A 19,695-nucleotide genomic window follows, 5' to 3' on the forward strand; every position below is an offset into this window, starting at 1 on the left:
GATAAATTAAAATAATTCATTTATCAATCTCGATTTTACAGGGGTTTTAGACCTAAATAATGTAAGATTTCGTGATTTCGTTTTCAATACAGAAATTTATTGTATTGAAGTTTGTGTTAAATAATTCCTTCTAAAATATTGTACTTAAAATTAAGTGATATTAACATTGTAAATGAACTATATTGTATCAGAAAAGTTCCCAGCAATTTGCGCACAAGTTGATTGCCTAAGGCACCTTCAGCGAGAAAGCCAGAGTGACGTCACTGTGCTGACGGCTAATTACGGACATTCAAAGGTTGAGAACAAAGAGCAGAGAGTGTATCAAAGGGGGCTGAAGAGAGAAGGATTACGACGACTACTGTCACTGCAACCGCTGGTGTTCGGGTTCCCTTATCAGCTGAGTGGAAGAGAAGAGATGAGGCAATGACGTGGGGTATGCAACTGGAGACTTGGCACCCACCGTCAGAGCCACTTCGTCAGTGATCCTTCTAGAATGTTCTGGGAGACCTCCAAGGAGTGTCTGGCAACAGTTGTCTCCTGCATAACTGACTGCAGCTCCTGCGAAAGATTTGATGTCTGGTACGAATAAGACATCAATAGAACAAGAGAAGTAAAGTACTGGAGTGTCTGACAAAAGAACATGTCCTGTGTAATGGTAATGATTCAATATGTCCCAACAGAGGTTTAGTTCATGAAAGAGACTGTGCATTTATAGAAAGATCTGTGAGTAAACAAGTGATATTGTTTATATTTTCTTTGTAACTTAGTTAAGCAAGAATTGTATGTAAGTGTTACAAAAAGGGTGATGGTAAAGCTTTGTTAAGTGTTGTATAGTGACTGAGTAGAGCAAGTGTATGCATTATAATGGTGCAAGGAGAATTCCTGATGGTTGTTATATATGAAGAAAAGTTATTCTATACTTACTGTAAGGTATGTGTCTTCTAATGCTAACTAAAGAGTAAGTGTTAAGTGTACGTAAGATGTATAGATTTCAATGATTTAGTAGTTTTGCTGAAGTTAGATATGTTGGTAAAGTTAGTTATTCCCCACTATGTTGTATTCTCAACTGTCTGGTATTCTCAACTGTCTCAGCTAAAATGTTTTGTTTTAGCAACAATGGATCTGATTATTTGCCAATGCTCTATCTCAAATAAAACTCATACTTGTCTGCATGTGTTGATTTAGAATAGCCACAATTGCTGCATTGTTAAGAGGATTTTAGCTCAGACCTTACCTTTGTTTGTACTCTTATTATTCTTAGACTATATTATTTCTTCCAGACTGGCACAGTCTTCCAGGCCTGGCGTTAATAAATATAAATTTGTCTGGTAGAAGAGTTTGAGAGAATATGTGTACCGCAATCGTTTAGCCAGTGATAGTTGGAAAAACAGGCAGCATAGTGAGTGGTAGGAGCAAAGGGCAAGGGCAAGAAAGAAAGGAAGGAATAAAACTTTAAGACAGGAGTCTTAGCAAACGAAGAAAGTAAGGAAGGTAAGCATTAACGAAAATAGATGAAATTTAGTAGATAGCATAAGTTTTTACAATGGTGCAGCCCAACAAGATTACAAGTTAATGAGCTAATAATTAGACCATACATAAGATAGAATATGAATAAAAACAAGTACAATAAATCATCCCCATATAAAATTTTATAGAACAATTTGGAATTCGGAATGAGAGATGACTAAAATCAGTAGACTTCTGCAACAAACACAGTCTCATCGTAACTTATTTTGAACAAAAACCAACAGCAAGATGCACCTAGAAAAGTCCTGATGGAAGATATAAAAATCAGTTAGACTATATTGTGATCAATAAGCATTGCTTCAATGGAGTATGGAACTCAAAGGTCATGCCAAGTGCTGACTGTGGATCTAACCATAGAGTAATCCTGATGATGATAATTCATTATTTAGATATTTAGTATACTTAAATATGTTTTATACTTATAGATTACTTATAGTTATACTCACTAATACTTATTTAGCATTTAGTTGTAATAGTTCCTTGACACTACTGAATAATGGCAGCAGCGGCAGCTAAAATTGCAAATGGCATAGCACCAATCCCCCCCCCCCCCCATTTAAGGACTGCATTTTGCGTAATATAAGGGATTTTGTGGCATGTGGGACTTGTGGAATGTATGCATCCTGGCAGTTGTATATGTGGTAGGTGAGAGAAGGGAAAATATGTATATGTACAAATTGCAGGCAATGGGAGGAACTTGGTGAGTTACAGATGACTATAACAGACATCGTTGAGTCAGAGGTGGGGATTCTCCACATAGAGAGATGAATGGTATGATAGAGGGCGAAAATAGCTAGAGAAATATGAATGAAAAAATGAGAGTGGGGAGTGTGGAAAGGTTTAACAATTGTGAAGTTTTGGAGATGGTCCCAATTGGGAGGATGAATGGAAAATAAGAGTGGCTGACTTACAGAGAGAGATAGATGAGCTGAAAGAGCAGATGGAATGTCTAGGGAATGAGATGAGAAGTGTGGAAGATGAGATAACGAATGCAAGTCAAATCAGAGTAGGAGTGTGTGTGAGAGAGAGAGTTATGGGAATGATAGAAGAGGAGAGAATAGGAACAGTAGAAGAGAGGGAATGAGAGAGAGTTATGGGAATGATAGAAGAGGAGAGAATAGGAACAGTAGAAGAGAGGGAATGAGAGAGAGTTATGGGAATGATAGAAGAGGAGAGAATAGGAACATGAGAGAGAGTAATGGGGATGGTAGAAGAGGAGCGAATAGGAACAGTGGAAGAGAGGGAATGAGAGAGAGTTATGGGGATGATAGGAGAGAAGGAATGGGAAGAATGCAGGGGAGCATTGGAACCATGGATAGAGATGTCATGAAGGCAGGTAAGTAGGGAAACACAGAGAGAAAGTGTTAGAGGAGAGAGAGTGAGGGATGCATGTGAGTAATCGAGGAACAGGGTGGTAAGAGCTGTAATGTATAGGGACTCAATGATCTGTGGTGTGCAAGATAGGATGCATAAGGAGTGTTTGCTTGGAAGAACGATAGAAAGTGTGGCTATGGCAATTAAGAGGAATAAAAGGATGGATGAGATGATTGTGATAGTAGGAACAAATAACTTGAGGGGTAATGTAAATTGGGCAGCATGAGATATGAGATTCTTGCTTGAGGGTGTACGAAAGAAGACACAGAGGAAAGATAGTGTGTGTGTTGGGTAGGTATGATAGTGATGAGCTGAGCAGAAGAGCAGTAATATTAAATAACATAATAGCTAGAATGTGTCAGAAGAGAGGATTGGAATATGTGGATGCTTGGAGGACATTTGAGGACATAAAGGAATTATGTGCGAGAGACCACTTGCATTTTAATGAGGAAGGACGTAGGCATCTGGAGAGATTGCTGTTCTGAATGAGTCAGTGTGTCAGTGCAGGTAAACTAGAATGCCCAAGGTGGATGGTAGCAGAGGTGGCCTCCTGTGGGAATGGGTACTTGGAAGAAGGGGGACGGCATCAGGTAATGCTGAGCCCAGTGGCGTCTACAGGGGATAATGCTAGGTATAGAAACAGTGGCATTTTTAAGCTTCATACTAATGCCAGGAGTATCTGGAATAAAGGAGATTAATTGGTGGCACTAATAGCATCAGCCTGGAGAAAGATTATTGGGATCCCTGAGGCATGGTTGACAGAAGAGGATATAATATCAGGAATAGAAGTAGCAGGGTACAGCATTTTTTGGCAGGATAGGAAGGGAAAGCGTGGTGGTGGAGTACTGCTTATGATAAGTGACGACATATGTCCTCTAAGAGTGGAGGCTTTGGAAGGCAGTGAGTGACACTAATGATTTTGAAAGCATATGGTGTGAGGTAGAGGTGGGAAAGACAGGATATTTCATGGGGTGTTGCTACAAACCAAGGACCACAGAGGGTGAGGACCAGGAGATGTTTAGACAGTTGAGCTTGGCAAGTGCAAGAAGAATGATTGTTATGGGAGATTTTAACTACAGCAGTATAAACTGGGGAGAGGAAGATGTATGTAGCCATAAGGGAATGAAATTTCTATAATAATAATAATAATGATCGTATGATGATACACGGCCGTGAGTCCCCTTTATGGGGAGGTACGGCACCATCTCAGTCCCCCCAAATTTTATCCGGGCTCCAGAACCGGCATAGCTGACGAATTAGACCTATGGCTGGGTCAGTTTTCTTCACGGATTACAGTCAGATTCCTGACTGTAATCCGTGTGTGATCACTGGACCGATTTGCCTGATTGCGGGATGAAAAACCCCAGATAAATTGGTGGAAAAACCCTGCTGTCCACTCCCAAGACCAGCTAACTTGGCTATGGCTGAGGAAGATCCTTAAGCTCCTCGCGTTGTTGACGGGAATCGAACCTAGGACACTCCTTCCGCAGGCATATGGTTGCGAAGCGCATCATCACTATGCTAACCGCGCGGACGAATTTCTAGAATTCTTGAAGGATAAATGGCTTAAACAACATGTGATAGAGGGAACAATAGATTCAAAAATTTTGGATTTGGTCATAGCATCAGAAGAGTTGATAATAACTGAGATGTCATCTCTCCCACCAGTTTGAGAGAGTGACCATGTGGTTTACACTCGGAAGATGAATAGACATGCAGGAGTATCAAAGAGATGGGAACGTATGTGGAATTATAAGGCAGGTGATTATAATAGTCTTAGACATCAACTTGGGGAAGTTTCATGGACGGAGGAATTGGAAAGCCGGAATATCATTAGTGCTTGGGAAATTGTGAAGGGATATTGTGAAGGGATATTTCTTATCAGCAATAGTGAGCTGTATTCCACAAGTGAAGAAAATGACACAACTTGGTGTAAAGTGGATGACAAACAATATTAAACAGAAACTGCATGGAAGAGATATTAGGAGACAGGTGAAGAGCAGATTATTATTACCCAAAGATCTCAAGGAGTCAAAGACTCATCTGAGAGGTCCTTTTATCACACACAGCTCATCATACCGTGACGTGAACACACTCAAACTCCCTGCAGACATCACACTCTCAGGCAAGGCATTCCAATCATTTTCAGCTCTGCACAAAAAAACCTGCCTCTCACTCCCCTACTCACACCTTTTCTTTATACAGTTTCCAGGGATGAAGTCTGGTTCTCCCCCGATCTCCCACTAATTTCTGTAGAACTTCTCCAGCATCGATCCTATAACAACCCCTTACCAACTTGTAGTTTTCTATCATATCTCCCTTCTTCGTTTTGTCCTCCAGACCCTGCAAATTGCATGTTCTCAGTCTTTCCTCATACTCGACATTCCAGAGGTCAGAAACTACCTTAGTCAGTCGCTTTTGGACCCTTTCAACATCTCTTTATCCTTCTGAAAAACAGGTGACCAAATCTGGGCACAATAATCCATGTGTGGCCTAATCAAAGTAACAAGAATACAAAGGAACAAGAATCTCCCTACTTCTACATGTCAGTGTCCTCCGCATAATTCCTAGAAGCCTTTGTGTTGTCTTCACAATTTTGGCTATGTGTCCCCTAAATTTCAGATCCTTATCCACTATCACCCCGAGATCTCTTATTTCTTCCACCTTCAACAATATATCCTCACCAAGCATAAATTCTGAATATCTCCATCCAAATCTTCACCTATATCATTAATATACAAGTTAAACAGTAATGGCCTTAAAACAGACCCCTGAGGCACTCCACTAGTGACTTTCCTTTTACTGGATATCGTTCCCTCATACACAACTTGTTGATACTTATCAGATAGCCAATCTCCAAACCAATGCACTAATCTAATATCCAACCCCATCTGCTCTAGTTTGACTATCACTTTATCTTGAGGTACTTTATCAAAAGCCTTTGCGAAATCTAAGTACATTACTGTGTATCCTTCTCCTTTGTCCAAAGAAGCAGTCACTTTATTGTAATAAGTAATTAGATTACTAAAACTTGACCTCCGTTTAGCAAATCCACGGTGTCCATCAAAGATAATGCCATTGCTGTCAACCCAACTCTGGATCCTAGTTCTCGCAAGCTTCTCCATCAACTTAACCACAACATCTGACACACAGATAGGCCTATAATTTGATGCTCGAGTTCAATCACCTCCTTTAGGAAGTGGCACAATGAATGCATGAAGTATATTCTTATATTCTTTATGCACAAAGATGCATGAAGAATATAAGACACTGGCAAGGGGAGTGACTAATATGGTAAGGAAGGTGAAACTAGAATATGAGAAGAAACTGGCCATGAAGATGCAAAGAAAATCCTTGGGAATTTTTTAACCATCTTGCCAGTAGGAGAAGAAATGATTGTGGAAGAATGACATTGTGGGATAGAAATGGGAATAGAGTGACCTATGCAGAGGACATGGTGGAATTGTTCAATGAACACTTTATTGGAGTATTACATCCTGGAGGAGTAAATTTTAATACTAGAGGGATAGAGCAGGTTCGAGGTTTAGAAGTGCAAGAGGAGAGTGTGTTCCAAATACTGAGTACTCTGGATGTCAGTAAAGCTGTGGGACTGGATGGTATTTCACCACGAGTTTTGAGAGAATGTGCTAGGGAACTGATAGCTCCTTTGACCTAGCTTTTCAATGAAAGTCTAGCTGCGGGAAAGGTGCGGTAGCAGACTGGAGGTGTCTAATTATAGGTCAGTTTGTGTGTCATCAGTAGTTAGTGAGATCTTGGAGAAAGTAGTGAGGGACCATATACCGCATTGGGCAGATGAGGATAATGTTAACTGTGAGAGTCAACATGGATTTGTTAAAGGGCACTCTTGTTTTAGTAATATGCTAGCCTTTTATAATAAAGTTACAAGAACAGTAGATGAGGGAAAGGCATATACTGGCATTTTCTTGGATTTAGCAAAGGCATTCGACAGAGTATGGAGGAGACTCATTATCAACAGTGACCCCACTTAAGTGGGAGAAGCTGCAGAAGAAGAAGAAGAAGATTCGACAGGGTGCCACATGATAAGCTGATATTTAAGTTGCAGCACATGGGTTTAGATGTCAGGTTGGTCAAGTGGATTCAGGATTGACTATCCGATAGGTATTAGAGAATTGTGTAAATGGTAAAAAGAGAAATGGTCATTCAGTGTGTGTCATGATGGGTAATTTCCTCTCATCAGATTTTCCCATCAATGCTGAAGTCCCTCAGGGTTCTTCTTTTTTTTATTTTCTTTTTAACCACACTCTTCTTCCTTTACATTAATGACCTTTCTCTGACTTCAAATGCTATTCACAGCTTCGCCGATGAAAATACACTTCATTCCTCTTCCTCATTTGATAAACCCTGCAGTAACCTAATGTTAGATGCCTCAAGTTCTTCCATATCCAGTGAATTAAACACTGACTTCCTCAACATCCTGAAATGGGGTGAAGACAACTTAGTAAATTTCAATGCCAAAAAAACTCGAGCCTGCTTTATTATCTACAAGAAACACCCTTCCTCATCCCTTCTCATTTTTGATAATGTTCCAGTTTCCTTTCAAGATCTACTTTCTGGCCTTGGATTGACTGTCATATCCAGTTTATCCTGGCACAAACACATTACTTACATAGCCTTCCTAGCCTCTAAAAAGCTTGGTGTGGTTTTCTGTTCTAAACATTACTTCTCTTCCTCTCAACTCCTAACACTTTATAAATCTCATATCCATCCATCTTTGGAGTAATGTTCTCACATTTGGAGTGAAGCACCCAAGACCTCTAAGAATGTGGTTATACAGATGATATCCATCACTTTTATCATAGGCTCTGTTTCAGCACTGTGCCTTTTCTATAGGTACTTCTACGAGCATTGTTCCTCTGAATTGGCTGCTACCATTCCAACACTTTTTTTTAACCATAAAAGAACTGTGCCACTGGCACATGCCTATACGCTGTCAAGCTTCAATTCACTCAACTAACTTCTCGACAGCTTCTTTCATTTTATCCAGCTTTATTCTTTGGAACAAACCCATACTGTTAATTGTCATAATATTCTGTGGGGGTAGTACCAACACAAATAGACAAGGTTGTATCATTGATTGAATCCTTGACAATAATGACCTCTCCCTTTTGAACAATAGACGCAATGCTTTCTTCCATATGCCTACCGAGTCGTATTCAGTAATCGATCTTACAATCTGCACCCATTCTGTTTTTCCATCTCTCATGTGGAATAGTGAATATGGGTATCTGTGTAGGAGAACATGGTTCATATGAAGAGATTGTGCAAATAATGGGAAAATGATCAACATCTACAGAGGGATCATTTTCCCATTATTTGCAATCTATTCATATGAACCATGTTCTACTACACAGATGCACATATGGAAAATGGACCAGGCTGACTGAACAGTTTCCTCTCTTGCAAAATTTAATACTAATACATTCAAACACCTATCAGTGAAGCAGTCAAGTATGTAACAGACTTCTTTGTCCAGACAGCAACAGCCTTCATTCCAAGAACATCTTGATTTCCACTCTCTCCAAAGTCTTAGTGGTAACCAGGATGCCAGACAGCAAAAAAAGATCAACACAGAGCACAGGGTATATTTTGTAGATACTCCACCACATCAAACTTAATAGCTTTTAAATGTACTTTGGCCAAAGCACATTATGTGAGATGTCTGAAACAAAAACAAATCTTGGATTCAATTTAATTAATCAATTAATCAAAGGACCAGTGCAAAAATTGTGTGCAATAAAATCCAGAAAATATAAGGTAGATATCTTCTTCTTTGGGTGCCATCTCCTATTGGAGGTTAGCGACCACTTTGGCAAATTTTGAGCGATCCTCAGCCACTCTGAATAGTCCCTCAGAGCTCATGCCAGTCCACTGTTTGATGCCTGACAGCCAAGATTTTCTTCGTCTTCCTTGTCCTCTTCTTCCATTTATCTTCCCTTTTATGATCAATTGAAGTACCTTATGTTTTTCATAATATAAGGTTGACCATGATATGCAGTTTTCCTTCTTTTTATGGTATCTGAAAGTTTACCCAATTTCCACATTTGTTCTAGTACTTCCTGATTGGATGTTTTTGCTGTCCATGGGATTTTTAACATTTGTCTGTATAACCACATTTCAAAGGCTTCAATTTTTTATTTTTTTTTTATGTTTTCTTCAAGTTCCAAGTTTCTACACTGTACAGCAGTACCAACCATACATAGCATTTAATCATGCATACTCTAGGCTCTAAATTTAAATTGCGGTTACACAGTGTTGATTTCATTAGGAGAAAATTTTTTCTTCCCATTTCAATTCTAACTTTTATTTCCATTTCTGGATTGCATTGTTCATTTAACCATCATCCGAGATATTTTAAACTTTGTCACTCTTTCTATTTGTTTCCAATTTAAAGAAAGTGCTGAATTAAGAATTGGTTTCTGGCTTATGACCATGAATTCAGTTTTGGTGATATTGTAGAAAGGTGATATTGGTGATAAAGCGTGAAATGTGGAAAGGCAGCAGGAGTAGATGATATTTGACCAGAAATTCTGAAATATGGTGGTATAAAAGTCTTACAGTGGCTGCACTGCATAGTTCAGAAAGCCTGGACAGAGGGACAAATTCCCGATGATTGGAGTAGAGCTCTCATAGTACCCATATATAAAAAGGGAAATAAAACTGAATGTGAGAATTACAGAGGTATTTCCCTACTGAGTGTTCCTGGCAAGATCTATGGAAGTATACTTGAGAAACGGTTGAGAAGAATTGTGGAAGAAAAGCTTGGTGAAGAACAAGCTGGATTCAGGCCAAATAGAGGCTGTCAGGATCAGATCTTCACTTTACGACAAATAGTCGAGAAAGCATGGGAATATAACAAAGATCTGTATTTAAGTTTTGTCGATTTGGAAAAGGCATATGACAAGGTGCCAAGAGAGAAGCTATTCAATACGCTGCAGTTATATGGTGTCAATGGGGCATTATATCAAGCAATACTCTTTATTTGAGTTGTGAGTCAGCAGTTAGAATTGAAGGAAGTACAGGAAGATGGTTTAATGTTAAATCTGGTGTGAGACAAGGATGTACATTATCCCCTCTGTTATTCATTATCTATATGGATCACATTATGAAGGAATGTGGTATTAAACCTGATATCAAAATTGGAGATGTTAATGTCAGCTCTTTGCTTTATGCGGATGATGTTATACTTCTAAATAAATCCGCTACAAGTCTGCAAGATTCTCTGACTAAATTGAATAGCTGTTGTAATAGATATGGTATGAAGGTCAGCAATAAAAAGACAAAGACAATGAAAATAGGCAGAATCATTGAAAATGTCAACTGTGTTGTGAATGGAGAACCTGTGGAACAAGTAAAACATTTCAGCTACTTAGGCACAATTTTTACTGAAGATGGTAAACTAAATATAGAAATAGACAACAGAATCAGCAAAGCTGGTATCGTGGGAAGTCAATTGAATAAATTCATATGGAATGAGAAAGAAATTAGTCGGGACACTAAATTAGCTGTATACAAGACTGTGTTCAAACCAATTTTAACTTATGGATCTGAGAGCTGGGTCAGAAGTAAAACACTTGACCAAAGACTAGAGACCGCAGATATGAGAGTCCTGAGAAAGATTAGAGGCGTGAACAGATGGCATCAATGGCAATATCATATTAAAAATGAGGATATTAGGAAAGAACTTGACATTGTCAGCATCCAGGAATGCGTTAGCAGAGCTAATCTCAGATGGTATGGTCACTTAAATAGAATGGGAGAGGAAAGATTAGCAAAACAAGTGTTCTCTGCCAGGTTGGCAGGAAAATGACTCAGAGGAAGACCAAGATATAGGTGGATTGATACGGTACAAAGTGCCTTAGACGATAGAAATATAAGATCTGATAATGTTGGAGGCTTGACAAGTAACAGACTGATTTGGAGGAAAATTGTAGATAGGAAGTTAGTAATGATGTAATTTTTTCATGTAGTACTGTCATATCCTGTACACCCCTTGAGGGTACATGGCAGGAATTTGATGATGATGATGATGATGATGTTTTTATATATATATAAATTATAAAATATATACAGGAATACCTTGTATAGCGTGGTTAATTGGTTCCAAGAAGCGTCCGTGCTATGCAAAACAGTGTTGTTTGAGGTCTAAATTATAAAGGTCTTCAATTTAATTTGTTTATTACAAAAATTTAGGATAATAAAAATGTTTAAAAATGAAAAAAAAATCGTTATTTTTATTAACTAAATAACAAATAAAATCCTTTTAAACTGATATAAAAGTTGTAGAAAACAAAACAAATGTTGCTTCAATTTTAGCATACAGTAATTTACTTTTTACTCAAGTAGTCTTTTAGTGTTTGTTGAACCATCCTTGTCTTCCTTGTCTCTTCAAGTACTAGATCTCTGTAGCATTTGATGGCATTATTGAGACTTTGTCTCACTTTGATGCTTTTTTCCAAATTTGGGTCGGCATTTATGAGAAAGTCGGAAGCTTTGTCGATTTTTCTCACAAAAGTTGAAAGGTCAGCAAAGGAAAATTCTTCAACCATGACATCAGTGGGGTCATCGTTGTCTTCTTCTGCTTCATAGGCTCGTTGTTGTTCCAACTCCAAAAGGGTTTCATCATCCAGATCATTTGAATGAGAATCAATACATTCGTTCACACTGTTACAATCTAAACTTGTAAAACCAAGATCTTTGCCCATCTGCACAATTTCTGTTGAGATTTTCTCTTTCTGTGTTGCAAAGGCAACAAAGTCCTTTGAACAATGCGGCAAGATATTATGCCATATGGCTTTCATGATGCTTTGAGTCACCTCTTGCCAAGATTCATGAATATTTTGAATGGCATCTTTTATGTTAAATTTCTTCCAAAAGTCACTCAAAGTCCAAGAATCTTCTTTTGCTGCAGCTTTAATAGCTTGAGCAAAAGTTCGTCTTAAATAGTAAGCCTTGAAAGTGGAGATAACGCCTTGATCCATCGGCTGCAGAATTGATGTTCTGTTTGGAGGGAAAAAACGAATCTTGACATTTTCATCTAAGTCAGTCAATAGAGTTGGATGGCCTGGCTCATTGTCTAATAAAAGCGAAATTTTGAAAGGAATATCATTCTTTTTACAATAGCTTTTAACTGCAGGGCAAAAACAAGTTTTAAACCAGTCTTCGAAAATTGAACGAGTCACCCACGTTTTTTTATTCGAACACCAATGAACAGGTAAATTGTTCTTTGTAAAGCCCTTAAGAGCTCTTGGGTTTTCCGCTCTGTACACAAACAGTGGCTTCAATTTTAAATCACCTGATGCATTACCTCCTAATAAAACTGTCAATCGGTCTTTTGACACTTTATACCCAGCTTGTGTTTTTTCCTTCTCCACTACAAATGTGCACGATGGCATTCTTTTCCAGAACAAGCCAGTCTCGTCAGCGTTAAAAATTTGGTCATCTGTGTAGCCTTCCTTCTCAATAAGCTCCTTCAATTCATTGGGAAATAATTCTGCAGTTTTAGTGTCAGCACTTGTGCTTTCACCTTGGATTCTTATGTTATGGAGTCCCATACGCTTTTTGAAATTGTTGAACCACCCGCGACTTGCTATAAACGTTTCACTGGTTGTACCTCCTTCATTTTCGCTTTCATTTTCTTTTATTTTGTCATATAGACTTGTTGCTTTTGCCTGGATTATCATTTGACTCAAAGGAATCTTTTTTCTGATACAATCTCCAATCCAGATCATTAGAAGGCGTTCCATATTTTCCATTGTAGAAGATCGATTTCTCGTGATCACTTTTGACATATAAGAAGCAGTGCTCATTCCATGTTGTTTAATCTTTTCTTTGCTCTGAATAATTGTTCGTACAGATGACTCATTCATTGAATTCTCACATGCTATTTTAGCAAACGAAGTGCCATTGTCGTGACATTTTATAATTTCAAGTTTCTTCTCTAATGTCAACCACTTGCGTTTTTTTTGTTACTCCAACAGTGTCTTCTTTGTTTTGTCTCTTTTCACTCATACTTAATTAATAAAAAATATATTAAATACTAATATTAACGTAAATAATAAAATGCCGCAGGGAAAGAACGTGTCTACATGAGAACCAATCGAATAACTACTGCATAAACGTGGCTCTCGACCGACTGTCACTTGCAGTGTTAACAATGCTAGTGTAATAATAAATGTAATAATAAAAACCGCGTTAGACCAAAACCCGTGTTGTTCAAAACCGCGCTATACAAGGTATTCATGTATATATATTTTTTATATACAGGTAACCCTCGTATAACGTAGATGTTAGGTTCCTCAGAAATGTCACGTTATATAAATCGCATTATGCGAGTCTCTGATCACAGAAAAAGTAAGGTTTTTTCTGGTAGAATTTCCTGATTTTTCTCTATTTTTCAACCGATCCAAGATTTTGAATATTTTTCTTTGAGAGAAATTAATTTTGTTTCCAATGTTGGTTTTTCCCTTTCATTGCGGTTTGTGGCCATTACTATAAAAATAATTTTTTACACAAAAAAAGTAAGCATTACTTATTATATGTAACTCAGCAGAAAATAAAGTGCTCAGCTTGAGATGAACACACTTATGATTTTTCATACACTTTCCTGGCAGAAAAGAGGACAGTTTTCAACAATAAACATTTTATACAGTAAACAATTGAGGTACATGCATGCTAAAGGGTATTTCCCCTAATATAAATTCACTACTTATAATTACATGCGGGAAAGAGGCAGACACAAATTTAACAAAGATAAAATTTGATTTTTAAGTCGTGCAGTGAAAAACATATGAAAAGATAAAGGGTTACTACAATTTGTAGACCATGTTTTTATTGGAATCGTGTTGTATAAGTGCCACATTCAACAAGGGTTACTACAATTTTAGACTGCGTTATATCGAAACCGTGTTGTATAAGTACCGCGTTATACGAGGGTTACCTGTTTATAAAAATATAAAATATATATAAATATATATTTTATATAAAAACATATATATGTTTTTATATGGATGTGTGTGTGTGTGGGGGGGGGATCAATATATGGATACATTAATCCATATATAAATATTTTAGCTGGAGAGTGGCTAGCATATCCGCTCTCCAACTAAAAGGCTGCAGGTTCGAATCCTGCCGTGGGCATGGATGTTTGTGATTGTCTGTGGAAACACCTGTAGTGGTGGTGGTTGGCAGTAGATGCCATTGGTGTAGTTAAGGTCAGTTGGTGGATTGAGTGGTGGAGACAGAGTTGTAGAGTAGGTGCCCTCCCTGGATGAGTCTTTGGACTCCCTGGAGGCATGAAATAATAATAATAATATGGCCTGATCAAAGCCTTACACAATGGAACCATAATGTCCTTAGTTCTACATGTCAGTGTCCTCTGCATCATTCCCATAATATGCTGTGCTGTCCTCACAGTTTCCTCGATACGTCCCTGAAAATTTAAGTCCTTTTCCACAAACGTAGAAAAGGACCTCCTCTAAGATATTTCCACTAATTGTGTACTCTACACCATATTTACTTCCCAAATTTCAAAGCCTTATGCTTCGCAGAATTTAGCTATTAATCCTTCTCACCTGCCCATTCGGCCATCACTGTTAATTCGAGTCGCAAAGCCACAGCATCTTCTCTATTCTTCAATATTCTCCTCAGCTTTGCATAATTTGCAAACAAGACAATTAACTGATATCTACAGACAGCCAATCTCCAATCCATTGCACTAACTACTACTATCTGTTCCAATTTAATTACAGCAAAGGACTTTGGACTAAAAAAACAAATCTTAATAAATACGGTTGCATAATGCAACCGTATTTATTAAGATTTGGTTGGTTTCTGAGAGCTGCTGCTGCTTCTAAGAAAAGTCTCTCTTTCTTGAATTTGCTGTGGTGGAGCATGGTAGTTTTCTTCCATGATACTAAGAAGGGTAAACAGTTGTTCTTTTCCTTTTCCATAGTAAACTGGATTCTTGGATGTAGGCTATTGAGATGACTGAGGAAGGAGTCTAACGTGTCTGGGCCATGAGGCCAAATAGAGAACACATCATCTACATATCTTAGCCAGATAGAAGGTTTGAGTGGGGCTGAGTCTATGGCTCGTTTTTCGAAATCTTCCATATAGAAATTGGCAAGGGGGGGGGGTGAGAGGGGGGAACCCATGGTGGTTCCCTCTATCTGCTTGTAGTTTTTGTTCTTCCAAGAGAAATACCCAGAGTTAATGGCAAAGGAAAAGAGATCTAAGATGTCAGAGGGAAAAACGTTTTCTAAGAGAGATAAGGTGTCAGTTAAGGGAATATTGGTAAACAAAGAGGAGATATCAAAGCTTACCGATATGTCTGCGTTATTCAAGGTTAAATTTTCTGTGAGGGCTTTAAAGTGGGTCGAGTTTTTTATATAGTCACACGCCTGCCTAATGATACACGTGCCTTCACTGTATACAGAAAATCCACACACATGGGCAGATACATTCACAAACTCTCCCACCACCACCCCTCACAACAATATGGCATCATCAAAACTCTTACCAAGAGAGCCCACAATCTTTGTTCCAGTGGATCCGCCCTTACTACTGAGCTTAACGACATACACAACACTTTCCTCTCCAATGGCTACAGCGAACACAGTATCAAAAAAACAATCAGTTCCTCCCCCATTCCCCATCCTTCTCATCAACAGATTTTAAAAATGCCATCACCATACCCTACATCCATGGCACATCTGAAAAAATAGCCAAGATACTATAAAAGTACAACCTACACATAGCATATAAGCCCTCCCGCAAACTTGCTACCCTTATCCGTTCTACGAAAGATCAGCTCCCTCCTCTCTCGCTGCCTGGAGTTTACAAAGTACCCTGTTCTTGTGAGCTGGCGTACTTTGGACAGACAGGCAGACCAGCATCCATCTGCCTGGAGGAACACAAGTCTTACATCTGTAAACACAACTGTGGCCATTCAGGCTTGGCTGACCATGTTTTGGACACCACCCACAGAGTATCATGGAGGAAAACCACCATGCTCCACCACAGCAAATTCAAGAATGAGAGACTTTTCTTAGAAGCAGCTGCAGCTCTCAGAAACCAACCAAATCTTAATAAATATGGTTGCATTAAGCTTCCGAAGATTTGGGAAACACATTACCAGAGATCCCACCTTACATTCCAGGCCACCTACTACCGCCCTTAGAGGGTGCCCACCTAGATAGGACTTTAGTGTCACCCACATGGTTGGGCTTAGTATTGTAAGATTTGTGTGTGCATGTTACATTAATTGTTTTTGTAATCCCCGTAGATGTCCTAGTGAGACGAAATATAGGAAGTATTAAATTCTATTTTAATTCTTTTTGAGTGTTATAAAAAATCCATTAAGCCTCCAACGTGAAGTTATACCAACTAGTTTCACCAACTAAGGTTGTTGGCATCTTCAGGGTACATAACTGATGTAAGGCACTAAAAAGTAAAAAACTGTTACAAACTATTATCAACCGATTCCAATTATATTAAACAAAGAACAGAGCGTGTACAATACATGCATAGAGCGTGCATGATCTCACTTGTTGTTATTTAGGAACGTACTATAGTTGGCACTGTAATTCAGTTCTGGCAAGTTGAGAGATCTAATAAGGGTCTTCCAGATCATGGGTAAGATTAGTCCTTGGTTCCTGTTAAGGTTTTGTATACAGCAGGCAACTGTTGTGGCCTCTTTAAAAATTCGGGAGCGGAAGTCCTCCTCTATGTAAGGAATTGTGCTTCTATCCCACTCTATGGTATGGTTCATTCTTGAGAAATGAAAAGCTAACCCCGATCTTTCTTCTCTGTTATTATTGACGTCACCTATGTGTTCTTTTTGCCTAATTTCAAGGCTCCTTGAAGTTTGGCCGATGTAATTCAAGCCACATGAGCAGGGTATGTTATAAACTCCAGCATATTTGGAGAAAGGATGACTATCTTTTGGAGATCTTAAGAATTGTCTAATCGTTTCTGTAGGTTTAAAGGCCACTCTTATTTTATGTGGTCTCCACATAATCACGGGTAAGGACTAATCTTACCCGTGATCTGGAAGACCCTTATTAGATCTCTCAACTCCCCAGAGCTGAATTACAGTGCCAACTATAATACGTTCCTAAATAACAACAAGTGAGATCATGCACACTCTATGCATGCATTGTACACGCTCTGTTCTTTGTTTAATATAATTGGAATCGGTTGATTATAATTTGTAACAGTTTTTTTTTTTTACATTTTAGTGCCTTACATCAGTTATGTACCCTGAAGATGCCAACAGCCTTAGTTGGTGAAACTATTTGATATAACATAGTTGTTTATTATATGCACTTGATCAATATAATCCCATTAAAAGTCATTCTCAACCTATTGGTTGGTGGATAGCATGGGCTGTTGATAATGGTCTTTGGTTTTGTGCTGTTAGTTTGACTCTTTGATTGGTCCGTCCATTTTTGATTCCACTCAGGTATTGGTTTTTTTTTTTTTTACTTTTTAGTGCCTTACATCAGTTATGTACCCTGAAGATGCCAACAGCCTTAGTTGGTGAAACTATTTGATATAACATAGTTGTTTATTATATGCACTTGATCAATATAATCCCATTAAAAGTCATTCTCAACCTATTGGTTGGTGGATAGCATTGGCTGTTGATAATGGTCTTTGGTTTTGTGCTGTTAGTTTGACTCTTTGATTGGTCCGTCCATTTTTGATTCCACTCAGGTATTGGTTCTTGGTCTCCTTCTACCAAGTCTTCCTAATAGTTGATTTATCTAATTGCTCTCCTCTATAAAGTTCTTCAATGTATTGCATCAATCTCTGCAATATTTTATCATCTTCAATTAGCACTTGTCCATCCTTACTCTTGATCATGCTCAGTGTCTTTATCGGCTTCTTCCAGATTGCATACCTTACCTTTTCATTTATCTATTTCACACATGCTCTATTTAACCTCATGATGCTTGGAATACATCCAGCTCCTCATTCCATTTATTGCTGTAAGCTGCCTTCTGAATTTATCATAATCACCAGTCTTAGAGTTCCACATATATCCTTTTCTAACAGATGTCCTTCAAGTGTAATCACCTCATGGTCACTTACCAACTGGCTGGAGATTTGACACTATTTATAATAACATCATCTGATGAGATGATGATCAAATCCAAGACCCTTAATTCTTGTGTACCCTCTGTTACATATGCCTAAGGTAGTTGTCTCTCAAAAACTCCAGAAATTCAATTTTTTTTTGCCCTAGATGCAGTCTCTACTTTCCAGTCTATATTACCATAATTAAAATCATCCATAGGTATCACCTGTTTCTTGTTAACCTGCCTACTTTTCCTATACATTTCCTTCTCACTACCCTCCATATTACCAGGTCTATAGCAACAACCAACTAAATTTTTCCCTGTTCACCTCTACCTCATATCCTACTGTCTCAAAACCATGGCCATTATTTGTCCCCTTACAAATCCCTCTTAGATGGACATAACTCCTCTGCTACCATCTCCATTACTCATTCTCCCTGTCTTCCTTGTCTGTTTTCATGAAAAATATCATATCCGTCCATCTCTATTCCTGTCATGATGCTGTCCTCATCTGACCATGTCTTTCTTATCTCAATAATTTTTGGGTGAATAGACTCAATCATTGCAGCAATTTCATTCCTGTTATTTTGAATGCTTCTGGCATTGGTAAATAAGCATAACAAATCATGTTTCTTTCTGACATTATTTCTTATATGTGATTCCTCAATACCGTCTTGGGCTCTTCTTCTATATTATCACCGATTCTCCAATTTTCTTCAAAGCCAAACTCTCCCTTCCCATCCTGGACCATCTGAATCATTTTTCCCCCCACTCTCACATTCACTTTTGAATCCAGTCTCCACACTTCTCATACAGTGTCTCCCCACCAACCCTGACTTCCTCCATTTCTTTGTGCAGGTGCAAATGCCCTCTATGGGCATTTCACCTGCAAATGCCCATAGAGGGTGCACCGCCTGGATAGGACTTTAGTTTCACTCACTATTGTATTATATTTGTGTGTGTATTGTTACAAAAGGCTTTTTTGTAATCCCTGAAGATGTCTCTGTGACGGAGACGAAATATTGGAAGTATTAAAATTGTTTTTAATCCTTTCTCAGTGCTGATAATATTCCATTAAACCTCCAACATGCATTATGTTTACTCTTAGAGTGTAAATATTTAAGCTTTAACTTTTTTTGGAATTTTAGAACATTTTATTATTATTCTTATAATTTTTCCATTTAATCTCACACAGTTAGGAATTAGTTTGGAGTCATAATATTGTTGCAAAAATTATACATGAGCTCACAACTTACCTTACTTATCTGAGAGTTTACTTCATTTGCCAGTCTTGGTGGTAAATTATTCCATGTACAGTAAATGAGTAAACATATTTTTAGAGGCACTTGTGTCATATTAATAAATATTTTTAATATGTAACAACTTCATTTTTAAACATTTTGGCTTGAAGCTAATAAGCCATCTTTAGTGTATGAACAGTTACACAAGGTAGAATGCTAACAATGTATTATTTAAAATGATATTAGTCGTGTATATATGATGCAACATCGAGATATGGTTATAGCATTAAAATAAAAAAAAAAAATGATGACTACAATGAGACTTTCCCCATACTTTTGGTAAAGTCATACAATCATTCAGTTTAAGTTCAGGTGGTGTATTAAGTCTTTAGCACTTTCCTTAAATAAATGCTCATATTTGAAGCAACAAC

The 19,695-nt window shown here is 38.0% G+C and overlaps 1 protein-coding gene across 8 annotated transcripts in view; it reads left to right on the top strand.

Moving 5' to 3' along the window:
• The window catches only part of LOC150099845 (queuosine-tRNA galactosyltransferase-like), a 529,602-nt gene that overhangs the window by 112,825 nt on the left and 397,082 nt on the right, over positions 1-19,695 (top strand). For 2 of the 8 annotated variants that reach the window (XM_090403535.1, XM_090403536.1), the window contains exon 3: positions 1,281-1,491. The exons of 5 other annotated variants lie outside the window; for them this stretch is intronic. The gene's annotated coding sequence lies outside the window, so the exon portion shown is untranslated. The remainder of the gene's footprint in view (positions 1-1,280; positions 1,492-19,695) is intronic. One more of the 8 variants, XM_090403537.1, reaches the window with a different exon arrangement.

This window comes from Typopeltis vanoorti, chromosome 14 (assembly GCF_054136105.1).
Source record: "Typopeltis vanoorti isolate ZY-2024b chromosome 14, IOZ_Tvanoo_1.0, whole genome shotgun sequence".
Taxonomy (NCBI): Eukaryota; Metazoa; Arthropoda; class Arachnida; order Uropygi; family Thelyphonidae; genus Typopeltis; species Typopeltis vanoorti.